Source organism: Gymnodraco acuticeps, unplaced genomic scaffold (assembly GCF_902827175.1).
Source record: "Gymnodraco acuticeps unplaced genomic scaffold, fGymAcu1.1, whole genome shotgun sequence".
Lineage (NCBI taxonomy): Eukaryota > Metazoa > Chordata > Actinopteri > Perciformes > Bathydraconidae > Gymnodraco > Gymnodraco acuticeps.
The window spans coordinates 129,561-146,225 of NW_022991628.1; positions in this window are offsets into that span (position 1 = coordinate 129,561).

The following is a 16,665-nucleotide window of genomic DNA, read 5'->3' on the forward strand; positions in this document are numbered from 1 at the left end:
TATAGCCCAATATCACAAATGTTACATTTGTCTCAGTGGTCTTCACAGTGTGTACAGATCAACCCTGAAAACTCATCTGTTCACCCCCCCCCCCTGCAATGTAACACTTCCATTTCTGCTCCCTGTTCTATGTCTTGTCCTTAAATGTTTCTTTGTTAAGCGACCTTGGGTTGATGAAAGGCGCTATATACATTAAAGTTGTTATAATTATTATAATTATTATTATTATTATTATTATTATTATTAAATACACTAATTTCTACTTGTTAAACCACTGATGAAAATTCAAAATATAAGGAAATAACTTAATCTCGTGAATGACATTGTATCAGAAAGCTTGCTTAATTTTTGATGAAGGTTATTTTTAACAGACAGTAAACATTCAGATTGTAGGCTACTCACACACTTTGCTGCTGGTGTGTAGCAGGAGGCAGATCTATGCGCTCTGGTTCTACGCTCTGCACCGTCAAACTCCTGGGGGGTATACGAAGCAGGATTTTCGCTTAGCCGGCTAAATTCAGGGAAAACTCCGGCTTTCCGGTCCTACGAAGCTGGTTCTCTTTTTAGCAGGCTAGATCTCCATGGTAACTTATGCTTAGCGGCTAACCTGGTCGGGACCAGGTTAGGTTGCAGGCTAAGAGCTCAACTCAGTGAAAGCACTGCCTGCTGACCAATCAGAGCTCAGTGTGCGGAGTTTAAAGCGATCAAGTCATATTACAGGAGAAAGGAAATACAGAAAAGCTGCCGTCGCAGGAAAGACGGCCGGCAAAAATCACCGACTGTGTGAACGTGAACATTAATAGAATATCACCTCCCATCTTCAGAGCAATCTGACTATTATAACATTAGCGTTAAGAAAGCTTACTTACATATCTGCCACAACATAAGTAACCGGATCAGAGTAACATTAAGTAGGCCTACTGTCCGCGGCATATCACTTCATAATGTATCATATTTTCTTATCTGAGTTAGCTGAGCCGTATCTGGCCTTGCAACACTCACAGTGTCACATACTGTATGCAGAAGTATTATTTTAAGCAACACATTAAGTTGACGAAACACTCGAGACAAATGTAGGCCTAATTAAAGTCAAATCGTGTTTTAGACGGGGCAGTGATATCATAAACATGTTAATGTACGCATTCAAACACTTTTTCTTTTGCCAGCTGTATTCACCTTGCAGGTGCAACTATGTGGCTTTCATCCTGGATAAAGTGTTTAAGTCATGGATGTTTAAAGTTTAACTTCTTCATTTTTGACTAGTATTAAAGTTCACTTTTCATTCAGGAAGTATGACGCTGCGCTGTCAGTACTTTCCATGTTTCTGATTGGTCGAATGCTCCAGATACCACTCCTTTCATGTGAACGCGCACCTAACTAGATAGGAAACGGCTGGCTTGAGCGATCCACTTGATAACCCGCGTCGTAGTACAGTTTAGCGAGAGCGCGTATGTTTTGGATTAGGCCAACCGGCTAACTCAAACATATCCAGGTTAGGTTGAACCAGCTTCGTAGTATAGGCCCCTGGTTCACACGGGGCAGCTGTTGGTGTTGTCAGACGTCTGGGTAAATACAACACGTTTTGTTGACGCAAAGAACGACCCCGGGGCTTCATTCTGCAGACAAAGAACAGGCTGGAGAGACTATGATGAGGTTTGGTGGCTGGCAAGACAGAAATATGCATTTATAGACGATCTCACATCTGTGGAATTATTCATTATTATACCTCTGATAAGGGATGGACCACATTGACCTATTTTAACATTGGAAGAAAATATCAACGAGGAATAAGATACATACAACACAGGAGTATATTATGCATAATGACTGTTTCCAATTCTCCAATGTTTCTGTTCAGGTGTAGTCTACTTGAGACCCATGACTTGAATAGGGCCCATCATAGCTCCCCCTAGCGGACACACATTATGTTACCCAGCTGTGCTTTACTCAGTCTTCTCTGATATGTCCAACTTTAAAGGCACAACTACTCTGCACTTTGTCTACATTTCACCGGGTTCAGTAATGTCATTCTGAGGCACTTGGAACACAAGGGAAAAAAGAGTAGGCAGAAAGGTGAAAGTGAGGATGGAGGGCACAAAGACTAATCACAAACAGGGGATAAAACAAAGCAGAGAATCTGATCTGATGACTTCATGATGTAAAATAGGCCTAGTGTCTCTCTCAATCTCAATTTCTTCACAGTCTATTTCACTCCCAGATTAGAAAGATATAGCTACTCTACTTCTCTTTCCAGAAGATCTCACTGCCAGATTCTGTATATGTATGCTTATAAAAACGTTGGCGAACAGACATTAAATTAAAGCATGATACTGCAACTGCAAGGCTTTTCCTTTTTTGATAGATGGTTCAGAGGAAATGTGTAAACATCAGAACAGTGAATTAAAGAAAGGTGATTTTGTCCAATCAGGTTGACTGAGCAAGGAACTGAAATATCAAACATGTACAGCCTTCTTGAAATTACTTCTGGCACAAGGTAATGTATCCAAGCTGTAGCTAAACAAACCAATAAAAGAGCCAAACATAGTGTGACAGCTCTGTGTGTGTGTGTGTGGTGTGTGTGTGTGTGTGTGTGTGTGTGTGTGTGTGTGTGTGTGTGTGTGTGTGTGTGTGTGTGTGTGTGTGTGTGTGTGTGTGTGTGTGTGTGTGTGTGTGTGTGTGTGTGTGTGTGTGTGTGTGTGTGTGTGTGTGTGTGTGTGTGTGTGTGTGTGTGTGTGTGTGTGTGTGTGTGTGTGCAGAAAGGTAAAAAGAACACCTGCAGCTGTTTCCTGTTTGAGAGGTGTTTGAACAGACACACACACACACCTGTTTTCTATTTTCATTATCTCCCCTCTCATCCTCTCTCTGTGTAGCATTACTTGTGTCTGAGGTAAGACCTGTAAACTGAAACCACATATTTCAGCTCTTTACAAAAAAAAAAAGGGGATCAGGAGGAAGTCTGGGATCGCGAAGCGAACAAGCAGCGCATCACAATGTCACACAGCGGAGCAAAATGTCTCTGATAGCTTACAACACATGTAAGGGGGGCTAAAAATGATCATTTGCAAGTTTAAAAGTGTTTTTTGCCAGGTAAATAAAACCTGTGTGATAGCATTTGAGTTTGGTTTTTATTTATTTAAGTGAAGGCCATGTCGTTGTTGTCCTGTTTTTAAAGTAAATTAAAATATTAAAATAGGGGACATTCTATTTCAAACAGCTGAAGCAAAAAGTCCACATTTTTTATGTTTTATTATGCATTTCCATTCTGTGTTAGCTGGGCTGTTCACATGGCCTATAATGAAACCTGTTAAAAAACAAGCGAAATCAAGAATGATCCATAACCCATTTCACTCAAGCATTTGAATCCCTTTCTATTACACTATAAAAGGGAGGTTTGTTTGAAGCCTGTTATGGGCTTCAGTGACCCCTGTCAATACTGATACTGCAGTACATCTGTACATTTCCACTTTAAAGCGTCGCTGTTTGTGAAGATCAAGCAGCGCTGGGGTCTTCTGAGGCTCCTAAGCAAACATCTGATTCTGCCTCTTTAGAGAGATCTTCAAACGGATTTCAAAATATGGAAATAGCCACATATGTTTCATTTTATAAAGACTGGGATGTGTTTGATCCTGTCAGGCGACCCACCCTGTCCGTCTTTTAGGAATTGTAAAACGATAAAATGGTGACAAATATCTACATTATTTGTTCTTATAGTTCTTGAAACAACCCTGATCTTTGATTGATTATAAGCCTAGGAAGTGTGTCTGTATGCAAGTGCTCCCAGTTTACAGTATGCACTCTAAGTTTACATATTTTATAATCCTTAAAATGGGCAACAGAAGACATGACTGTCAGTAAGCAGACTGCTGCACAGATGTATTCATTCATTTTACACATGAGAACAGAAGAGAAGCGCACAGAAAGCTATGTAAGCCTTCCAGAAAGAGTTCAAATGACTCAGTCCATTTACCGATGGTCAGTCATATCGACCATAGTCTACTTCTCTCACACCCCATTAAACTCTGATTGAAAAGACCTGGCACTCGTATCTGCAATTCTTTCTGTGTGTGTGTGTGTGTGTGTGTGTGTGTGTGTGTGTGTGTGTGTGTGTGTGTGTGTGTGTGTGTGTGTGTGTGTGTGTGTGTGTGTGTGTGTGTGTGTGTGTGTGTGTGTGTGTGTGTGTGTGTGTGTGTGTGTGTGTGTGTGTGTGTGTGTGTGTGTGTGTGTGTGTGTGTGTGTGTGTGTGTGTGTGTGTGTGTGTGTGTGTGTGTGTGTGTGTGTGTGTGTGTGTGTGTGTGTGTGTGTGTGTGTTTGGACGCAGCAGACTGTCTGTATGCTTGCCTTGGGGAAAGGTTAAAGATTGGTCAGCAGTGAGGCCAAGCCAAGTGAAACTGCTATAGGGAAATTAAGGCATATAAAGGTGCACAACATTTTTTGTAAGTCTCATGTATAATTAATTATTCTTATGACTGATATTGTTCATGTTATTTGTAAATGTAGCTTTATTCTCAAGTAGCCTATTGATAGTCTTTGTAGCTCAGAGGAATAGTTTCGATTATTTAAAGTCAGGTTTTATGAGATATTTCACATGTGTACAGATTACTACCTATAGTTTATAGCAGTAAGCATACACTCTAAAAACAAATGCCTTGGCTCAACAAAGAAAATCAACGCAACAGTTTGCATCAATGTTTATTGAGTTAAGACAACTTCTAATGAAATTGTCTTAAAGCAACACAGTTATTTGAGTTAGGAGAGAAGGCTTTTCCTCTACAATCAGAGGTGTTTTTAATTACCACTTACTTAATAATTGGTAGCATTAACACAAGTTTTGAAGTTGATTATTCAAAAGATTAAGTTGTTCCTATGTTTACCGAATGATTTAAAAGGAATTTTAAGTTGTATGTACTTAATTACTCTCATTGTGAACACACGTTTTTGTATATATATATTGTATTCAATAGTTTATTTTCTTAGTTTTTTCATGTTTTTGCCTTTTAAAGAAAGAAATTAATTGATTCCACAACAAAAATATAAGGCAATTCACTTTTTATTTTGAACTGCTGTTGTTTATTTCAACACATGATGTTTCAATCAGGAGAGAATTCATTTAGTTTGAACATTTATTGACACATGCCATATGATAAGGTGCATGAACACCTGAAATCACAGCTGACTGCAGGAGAGAGGAAGTTTGGCTGCAGCACGCTGATTGGCTGCTGGAGAATGAGGTGAAATGTAATAGGTTAAAGAGAATGCCTGTGATGAGCTGATTATATGCAGCTGCGGAGTGAATGTATACACCCAGTCTTCCTGAAAGAACTTGCGCTGAGCTTCATTTCAATCTTGAAAAAAAAGATAAATAACAAATTTAAATTGCCCCCCAAATAATAAATAAACACATTAGCCATATTACCATGGGAAATGGGGACACAGCAAATACATGCTGCCATCACAACGAAGTTAGAGGTCTTTGCATATTTAAAACCAGTGCCAAATATGTCAAATCTGTAAAGTTTTTGTGAAACTACAGAAACAAACTCTCAATGGCCACCAATCTGCAGATCACACACATCAATTTGACAAAAGATGTAACAAAGATGTTTACACTGCCGACAGTCATTATTTCAAACAGTATGAACACATTTAACGCAGAATGCTTGCTCATTCATTTGTTTCCCTCGACCACGATGGTTGCCATCGTATGGTCAGATCCTGGGGTGGACCGGTCACTGATGAAGGCGATATTCATGTCCTTTTGAAGCACATTAAATAATAGGTTAGCGCATAAGAGATAATGAATTAGGTAATTGCATACTTTTTAAACTGTCACTCTTAGCGAATTCAGAGCCATTATTACCAGCTGCTAAAGCAACCCTGGTATTGTTTTCCCCTATTGAGTCTGCATGTGTGTGTCGTCATGGCAATGTGGTCCTGAAGACACACAGAGGTGCTTTTGAGTACTTTGCCTAGTGTTTGAATGCATGTGGACAGATTTTGTCAATCACAACCGTGCAAGTTTCAGTGTATCTTCTCATCTTGTTAGCAGGTTCCATACAATATTTGAACTGGTTAAGTGAAGGGCAGAAGCCACTTTTCAAATGTTACACAATCCTTTTCCCACGCCATTGCTGTCAACACCTATCCATGCTGAACGTTGATAAGATATTATTGATTGGGGTGTGGCCAAAAGTGCAATATGCTTCAAAATGTAACTGACAGAGCAGTGCTTTTGTCCTGTGTTTTTACACTGTGCCCATGGATTTTGTGTTATTTCAAGATTTGTAATTACATCGCTAAACTCCTTGAAAAGGTCCTCTTCCTTTTCTCCAAGGTACACGACAAGGCAGCAGATGGCTATAGTTCTCTGCGTACTTCAATTGTATTGTTTCTATTTTTGAAAAAGGAAAAAAAGAGAAATGACCTAAATGAATATATTCTGAATGGGTGACTGCCAACAACTTGCATTTCAATGACAACTCTAAATAACGATCCTACCTCAAGAAGCATGATGTCCTTGATCTGCTTCACGAGATTCATTTTGAATAAAAAGCGATATCACAATAGTAACCAAAGTATTTTTACTCTCACAGTAGCCTCTACTACTTTGTATCCTCTCACAGAACTATTCACAGTTCAAAGGCTGCTAATTTTGGTCAAACAGCAATTTGCCTATACAGTGCAACTACAAGGCTATCTACTGTATTTGAATGACAAAAGATGACACTCACCTTAAAATGTCCTTTGTATAGTATTTCTATTTGTCTTAACTGTCGGAACTTGTCCAGGCATGTTAAGTGGGAGTGGACTTGAAATCCTTAACTCAAGGTGTAGAACAATTAAGTTATCAAGCCAATTGCATTACTTACTACAACTTGAATTTTGTTTTAAGTCAATTAACGCAGAAATCAGAGTTCAAATTACACACAATATTAAGTTGATGTAATTACCAACATTATTACGTCAACACAACTTATAAATTCATGTTTGCAACTCAAAATGTTTATCTAAATCAATTAACTCACATTTTTATCTTGCAACCATGCATTTAATTAAGTGGAGGTGAAAGGTCGCCTGAATTCGTTTTTAGAGTGTACCTTTGTTAACCCTGATGGCAGGAAAAGGTATTTTATCCACCTAAAAAAAGGCTAAGATAATAAATCAATATCAGTTTATGTGTACGCTATATTTAAAATATTCCCTTTACTATTAGCTGCTTTCTAAGACCCTAGATACCTTTGACAAAAACTGTAAGGGAATTGCTTGTCTTCATATACTGCTCTTTTTTTCTTTTGTTATTGTGGGACTTTGAATCTCAACTCACCCTTAAATCAATAAAGTGACACAATAACACTAGCTAATCAGGGATACCAGCAACTTCCATATTCTGCAAGTTAAAATGATTTTTTGTTGTAATAGGAGTCTGGTAGCTTTGAAGGCATGGATAATGGCTTCAGTTCCAATATGTAAATGTCCAAACCATCCCATATACAGTCAGCTACAGGTTAGCTTATCTTAATTTAGTTTATGGACTGGAAGCAGGAGAAAATGGCTAGCATAGCTCTAACTAGCCAGCCATCTAAAGTCTTTCAGGTAGCTTCCTGTTGACAAACGTTTTGGTATCTTTCACAACCGAAACAGTGACTCAGACATTTTAAAGCGTCCCTGTATGGAATGTGTTAAACAGACACATCTTAATCTCTGTTATCTCAAAAAAGGGGACTTCCTTAAACTTCCTGTCAAATCCATTGGGGTGATTTTAAATGCCGATGTGGATGTGAATTTACCAGCATCACTACCAGACTCGTTCCCTACCAATAAGGAGATGTGACCTTTGAATAGATAATCTGATTTGACTCCACCAATGATGTAAATGGTGTTTTTGTGCCACTTACAGTAACCCCATGTATTCTAATCTGTGACTTCCCAACACAAGCAAACAGACTTTCAAGATAACTCAGCGTCAATACACCGGACCTTCTACGTTTAGACGGGGATGCAAACCACATGATGCTGTTTTTCATATTCACAACACATTCACTTCCCCGGTTCTCGTAAACATATATGGTTTCCGATTTCAAAAACAAAACATGACATTAACTCCAAACGACATCTACACCAGGAAAGGCATGACTGCACGGTTAGTTGTGATGGAAGTGGTTTGTGTGAGCGAGCCTTTAGTCACAGCATCAAAGCTAAAATGGTGTTCATGGTAGAAAGCATTTACTGGAATCCGGGGTGTCCTGGCGGCTCTGTGGGCAGACACACATACCACCACGTATACAGGATCCAAAGGTCTGCCCCCAGCTCACGTACTTAATTACAACCGCCCTGCACCCCCCCCCCCACTACCACTCTCATGTTTCCCCCCCTCTTTATTAGGAAACATCTTTCACAAGTGTCATTGATTTACAAGGAAATTCCACATCGTAATGATAACGGCCAATAAGAATAACAATTTAAACTTCAACTACTGTAGCTGTTAATCTTGGGAAATGTTTTCAAGAACATGGCAGTTTAAGTCAATGTACTGTGGTAATACCGTGTAACGTTTTTTGTCTTTTTGTTTGCCAATAATTTATTTTTCTCCTGCAGTTATTTTTGTGTGCTCTGAATACTCTGTGGGTGACTGAGTCTGAGTCATGTAAGATCCTGAGCTGAGGTTTGTGAGTGGACGTTAGTGAGAGGAAAATGTGTGGTCATTCAGATTTATCCTTTTAACACAAAGTCATTAAAATAAAAGCAATCTTTTTTTCATTTGGTCCACATTAGCTTATGGCAGATCAGTGTTAGCAAACAAGTTTCGAGAAATGTCAAAAGAGTAATGTCAAAAACTATGTTTGAAGTCATTCTAAATAGTATATAGACCAGAGAGCATGGCCAAATGATCAGTAACAAGTTTCAATAACTACATTTGTAATCCTTATTAAAAAGGTGTACAAAGCTCTTTAAGGAATCAGTGACAGAAAACATATTTTCATTATGAAAATAATTTGATGTTGCGTTTAAATATTTGTGAAGTGTGTTAATTGTAACGGGGTTCTGGAAACAATGAAGACTGTGGGATTCAATGGTTTAACAAAATTAAATTCCCGATTTAAAATGAATTAGTATTTAAATTAAATTCCAACATGATGCCCTTTGAGAGGAGAAATAATAAAAAATCCTTTAAAAAAGAAAAAACGTTCTGTACATGTTGAAAAACTTTCCCGGTCTCATGAGATTCAAGTAAGCCGTGAAGATCAAAACAACTGTTTCTCTGTCCCTTTGTAATGACATACACAACAAAAAGCAGTTGAAATCTATCCTGTCGCTTTCTAGAAAGCCGCTCCAGTTGAGGTCAAAAGTTTATCTTGAGTTGTTTATTGCTCAGAGCCAGTGTTAGGTAAAGAAAAATAATAATTATCCTTCCTACTATTATCATTCCAACTCCACCCTCGACTTCCAGTTCGTTCTGAAAAGGTTCTCTCGCTCTCTGATGTGCGGTGTGTGTGTGTATACAGGTCATTAGGTTTCATGATGGCGTGCTTGATGTATGAGTTATCCGTCACTGCCAGAGGCTTAAATGTGCTCAAAGCTAACATTCTTTGCCCCATTTATAAAATAAATAAGTAAAAGTCGTCTGTTCGGATAGTGGTTCTGACTTTGATCTGTGTGTATTATTACAGTAATTAGAAGTGAGCCAAATCAAGGGTTAAAGGTCCTCATCATGCATTTATATTCTGTTTAGGGTGTTGACCATTACTTCCTTGCTATGGAGCACTGTATTATAAATAGTAAGCAATATACAGTACAATCCAATTCAGCAGCCATCACTTCCTACCCCCTATTCAAATCCAACGAACCAACACACCTTTGAAACATTAGGATTCACGCTAAATAAATCTGAGCCGGTTTTGTCCATACAACTGTACACATACAATTATCGTGCCTGTCTCTGAAAACGAATGGCCCAACAGTATGTGACTCTGGAGGAGGGCAGCTGTATGTGTGGACAGACATGGAAGCTTCGTAATGACTCACTCAGGGCTGTCATGAGCCCATAAATCAGCTGCAGGAGCTGCTGTGAAGCATCACTGAGTTTCTCCTGTCTCATCTCCACGCTTCACCTCTAACAGACACCTGTCCACAGCCAGAAGATGACTAAATTCACTCTTTTTTCTTGATCTTCATCACACCAGAATATCACTAGGGAGGGGAAGTGGGACAAAGCCACAATGAGAGATAGATGGAGAGTGAGAGGGTGAAGGAAGGGAGAATGGGAGAGGATGAAGGGGTGTGAAGGAATGCAGCTGTTCAAACAGCTCTTTGATTTAGTGGTCACGGCGCCCCGTGTGACTCACTGTGGCTCAAACAGCGTGGCGATCACTCAGACGTTCGTCCCTCTGGTCTGGTGTGTGTGTGTGTGTGTGTGTGTGTGTGTGTGTGTGTGTGTGTGTGTGTGTGTGTGTGTGTGTGTGTGTGTGTGTGTGTGTGTGTGTGAAAGAGACATAAGAGTAAACCGTTCCACAACTTCAAGATGTGAATTAAAGCTACCCTGTGGATTATTTTTGAAAATAAATAAGGTTTTGTTAAAAGTGGCAATTTTGAAGAATATGTCACTGTCCATGGCCAAACGATGTTAAGTTGTGACTCTACAGTTTGTCCCACTGATGAAATTATCGCAATATTTATATTCTTGTCTTGCAGTATTCCGAATTGGCTCTCTTCAGTGACTTTCACAGTAAAAAAAGGTTTTATTAGTCAACGCTGTTACAAAGCGGACATATTTAGCTTTTGCCGTGTAATAAAAGCATTTCACTGGCAACACGCGAGTGACTTCAATAATGAGGTAGTCACACTGTCTGCTATTGTTTAGTGTGATCAATGCACTTTCAAAACAAGACAACAATCATTTAATTTTTACAACTCATCAGTTTGAAATATTGCAGCGGAAGAGTCAGGAGCTGCCTCTAAGTGTTGAAATGACCACTCCCACTTGAGCTATATTTCATCATGCTGTGTGCATAGTAGCAATATTTGTTGCTTTATTTTCATGTTATATCTACTAATTAGCAAAAAATAAAGAATTTAAGATTTACAATCAACATGTAAGCTTTCTGTTTGTCTCGGACGACAGAAGGGTCAAAAGGAGAAAAATCTGCGAGGCTGAACAATTAAGCTAAGTCATGAACCCAGAAGTTGTAAAAAAGAGAAAAACACTTTCCTGATGAATGTTATCATAATAAAGTCACTGATTCTGAAGGTGAAGTACATTTGTATCAGTACACTAAGGGATCCAACATGGCAACAAGCCTGAGAATCTGGCTGAAAATGTCAGCCCTCATGTAAGAAACCAAATCTGATCCGTTCTTCTGGTGACCCCTGTGACCTATATCGCTCAATGAGAGGGGTTTTAACAGCATAACAAGCCTGAGAGGAGGCCAAAAACTGCCAGGAATAAATAAATCTTCATGTCAGATGAAACAGATTTGTGTCTCAGAAAAAAATCACAACCCTGCTCGGCCTGCATGTAAGCCTTTCTACAAACGCGGCTGTCAGTCAAACTGCTCCCCTGGAACTCTGCATGGTTCTCCTCGCTCGGAGGGGTCAATACAATCCAAAGAGCCACTCTGCCTTCCTTTCACTCTCTCTCTCTGTGTCAACAGGCTGAGCATGAGGTTTCAGTTTCGCCAGTGCACTTCTCACCTGCCTCTCATTGAAGTCGTGCCAAAAATGATCATGTAAAAGTGGAGAGGTGTTGGCTGGCGGTGAAAGTGCTCTGTGTGTATGCATCGGAGGGTGTGTCCATGCTTTTTTGTGCGCACGTGCGTGTTAAAATCTCAGGTCAGGTATCCGCCGGGCTCCGAACCAAAGTGCTGAAACACCACCTGATCTGTGAGTGTGATTGTGTGTGCGCGTTGGAGTGTGTGCATCAATGAGAGCCTTGTGTTATCAGGCCTCCTCCATCAGTGTGATTGAAATGGAAATTGAAAGTGTCATAAAGCCCATATTGTCAGCCAGACGTTAAGTTATGAAGAAATAATAACAGGCTCTTTCATTAGGGAAATGACAGCTCTCGTTTGCTCTGATTTTCCTCCCAGTGGAATGTTTCCGTAATTACTTCAATATTGAGTGTCGAGGAAAAAAAGAAGAAAAAAACATCTGGGATCAATGACAACATTTTCTTTGAATATTAAAAACAATGTTCTGACTCTTAGTAAAAGCAACAATGTTCTGTAAAATGGGTGTACTGTATACGTCGTTGCACCGTTAGCATTGCCTCAGTCTTAGCTGACTGAAGCATTAAAGGTGTCAAACTTTCATTCCAATAAAAACACAACCAAGCCAAATTCTCATAAATATGGATGCTGTACAAAATGTTATTATTCCAAAAGAAGTTCCATCCATGCAGAGGTTGGTTGTGTAAGATTGATTAATGTCTACGTCTGTTATATTTGAGAGAGTGTCTGACCATATTGGAATGATAATCAATCAGACACCATGCGGGAGGGCTGTGCAATTAATCGTATTTTAATCGCAATTACGATTTTGGCCTGCCGCAATTACGAAAACAACATTATCGAAAAAAACGATTATTTAGCTTTGATAGGTTGTGACAGTGCACTGCAACATATTTGCATTTATTTATCATATTTATATATGTTTAGTAGCTTGTTGAAGTGCGCTCCAAAAATATTTGTTGATCTTGTTTTATTTATTATTTTGATATTATTTATTTAAATATAAATGTATCATTTATTTTATTTATTCGTTTTTCAGTTGAATTCTACGTTCAGGGTAATCAACAGTTAAACAGATACTGTTCAAATTATTATTTTAATTTGTTTTAAAGTTCAATAAATGGATGTTTTCAAAGTCAATGAATAATCGTATTTAATAATCGTGATATCAATTATTGACCAAAAATAATCGTGATTATGATTTTTGCCATAATCACACAGCCATACCATGCGGTCATGTTTCAAGAAACAGAAGAATAATTGAGGGCTTTTGTCTGGACCACACTAGTAGAGTTGTGTCAGTGCTGCTGGTTGGCCACCCCTATTCATAAATATGACTCACTGTCTGCCTGTGACGTTATTTTAGTTTTTTGTTAATTTTCCTTGTCTATTTTTTCCTCCTCTGATTCTTTAATTAAACCCTGATGACAAAACGGAGAAAACTGGAGATAGAACATAAAGCATATGTCAAATTGTGAGGTACGCAATTGTCATTAAGAGGCTATATGGACACTTAAGAGTTGGTGACTACAAAACAGACACATATCACCTATTAAAGGGGCCCTATTATGTTTATTTGCAGGTCCATGTTTGTACTTTGTGCCTCTACTGTAACATGTTTTAATGTTTAAAAAGTGCTTTAATCTTCTCATACTGCCTGTGAAGTAGCATCTTTTTTCACCCTCTGTCTGAAACCAGAACCCAGTCTACAGTGATTGGTTAGCTGGCCGGCTCTGTTGTGATTGGTCAACTGCTTAGAGATGTTTTGACCCTTAGCCGATCACGAACGATGTGTTGGAGCGCTAGCCAAGTAATGTCACTATGTTACGGAAGTAAACAAAGGAGTCCAATCGAGGCGTTTGAGGTAGCGAGGGAGTGTGTGAGAGAAAGTTTGTCATTTAAAACGTAGATACAAACTTGCTAACAATGTTGGCAATAGGAGAAGTATAGGAGGGCAGCAACTAACAATTATATTCCATAATCCAAGTATCTCTCAAAGCCCTGTGCGAGGAAAAACAGATTTACAATAAATAATGGTCATTCAGGGAATGGTCCTGTTTGAAATATTCCACTGATGTGCAAACATTACAAACAGCCAAAGTAAACAGTGGATAACATGATCATTTACCGTTTCTGTTTAATCCCTCTGTCATCTGTTTTTAAGACCTAACTTCAATCAAATTAACCATCAGCACAATCGACTTGACCCTGGAATTAAAAGTGATAACAACTTGTCTGTAACTACCGGCCCCCTCCTTTGAGCCAAACCCATCGTGATGGAAGTGAGTGAGAAACTGGAGAAGTGTATTTTTATTGACTCTGGATCTCTGCCTGTGACATGTCAGGAGGAAGCTCCCAGGGCTGAGGTGAGAGAGGGAAAAAGAAGCTCTCAGGAATGAAGAATGGGACACTGATACAGGGAAGTTCCTGTGCCCAAGCCTCGAGGGGCTTCAGGCTTCATTTCCCAGGCAAGGGATGTGCTTGTGTGCAGATACAATTCTTAAGAGAAGCAGATACTGCAAATCAGAATGCACCAAACATAGCTGAAACAGAAATATGAAGCAATCTTAGTGCTTTGACAACAGTGGTAGTTATAGCATTTAGACCAATGATAGGATTTTGGGTAAGGCAAGCCGGGAAAACAGTAGGCTAACTTAAAGAATAAGCATATCACATTAAGAAGCTGATTAAATGTTCACTATGTTATTCAACTTCATTTAAGGCCTTGATTTGCATTTTTATTGATGATTTGTAACCGAATGTGTGTGTAGAGGGTGTATTTCACAAACGAATACCTGCTTCCACTAGCCTACCTGTTTTTGTTCGGATCACTTTTTGGATGTGTGGATGGATCTCCATCAATAGGCTATGGCAGCTGGAGATGGTTCTTTATACCTGCATATACAAAAAAATGCTTGCCACTTGGGGAAAATAAATGAACCACATCGACATATTACAGTTTGTTGATATGGTGAACATATTAGCAAATATTTGCTCATTTACTCATCAAGCTAATATGAAGTAACACTAGTCTTTATTTGCAAATCATGAAACTGGACACACACTGTAGTATATAGTGCCGCACACATATACTATCAGTATCAGGACGTTACTGATGTGGTGCGGCTGCGGAGTGATACTGGGTGTATGCAAGCCCGCATCTTAAACGCATGTATGTGTCATTGCTGCAGGTCTCCCTTGAAAAAGAGATCTATGATCTCAAGGGACAATCTGGAAAAATAAAGGTTATAAAGATAATATTAATAAATATGGCGGAAGATCTGTTAAGTAAATAAAGATGCCTCATACAAAGGTCTACGGTTACTCTCCATGACCTGTGGTCAACTAGCATAAAGGTCACACACAGTGACGTCACGAGCTACCCACAATGCAACACGCGCCATATATATATATATAAATACGCCATTTTCATGGAGGTGCAAATATCCTGGAAGTGCAAATATAAACAGCTAGCTAACATAGCAAGGCAGAGCGCACTAGGTTTTTTTTCTGAATTAACGACCGAAGAAATCGCTGCATGTCTTCGGATTACATCTCTGGACTTGAGGGGTGTGCTCTAGGTCGTTACCAGCGTAAACTAGAGCTGTGTGGGTTGTCGGATTGCCCTTACAGACTGCGTCGATTTTGTCTGCATCTACGTCTAATTTCTGGAAACACCAGGTGAATACCCCACTTGTCACAATAATATTATCATGCCATTGCATATATGTGGTATTTGAGAGTTGACTAGATATTGATTAAGGCAATAGACTATGATATTCAGTACAGGAAGCTTAGCAACACCTAGACGGTGTACGGCTAAACCCTTGGCCTGCTTGCACCTCGCGTAAAACGGCGGATACCGGAAGTACGGTGTCGCCCTCGGCCCAATACCCGTATGTGTGTGTGAAAGAAGGTCCTGGGTTCAGATCCCGGACGAGCCCCCACGTGTTACGTTCCCACTTGGCTAGGGTAAAAACGGGAAACGACACGACCAGATTGGATTTGGTATATTCGTTACCGGTGGTTTTATTGTTACTGAAACTAAGTAAAAATGATGGTCACACAGATTGGCCCCACAACACGGGTCAATCTGTCACTATAACACAACACAAAGGGTCTCCAAATACGCGTTACAATTGCTTATTCCGGAGAGGACAGTATTCACCAATCTTTGAAATGTAGCGGGAGCGTTACACATACCAAACGCCATGACTGTATATTGCAGGAAACAGTCAGGCGTAGCGAAAGCGGAGATTTTTGAGGCACGGTCCGTTAAAGGTACCTGCCAGTAACCTTTAAGTAGGTCCAATTTACTGACAAATTTAGCGGAACCTAAATTGTCAATGCAATCCTCCATTCTCGGCAATGGGTAGCAATCTGTTACCGTAACAGCGTTCACCTTACGGTAGTCCGTGATAAAGCGCGGAGAACCATCAGATTTCGCCTCTACAAGACACGGCGAACACCATGGGCTAGAGCTCTGTGTCGCCAGGCCATTTGCTACAAGATAGTCAGCCTCCTGTTTCATAAGTGCGCGTTTGGTGGGATTGGCGTGGTACGGATGTTGTTTGATTGGCCTCGCACCTTTTACATCAATGTCATGTTTTATCACATTAGTTTGTGTGGGGACATCATGGAAAAGGCACGGGAAATCATCCACCAACTGGGTTACGTCATTCTGCTGGCTCTCCTGACCTAACGTGGTCGGCAGTGTCTCTACCATCTCCGAGTTGCATAACCGAGCACCCGGCTGGTGATGTGAGCGCATCACCAACCCGTCGTCAGAGGAGCCGGAACTATCTACCACTATTAACGCCGAAGCAGCTACTCTTTGATTACATGAGCCGGCTGGCGTACCATCAGTGACGGTGCGTGCATGATATCGCTTCAACATGTTTATATGGCAGACACGCGTTTTTCGTCGTCTCTCGGGAGTACCAAT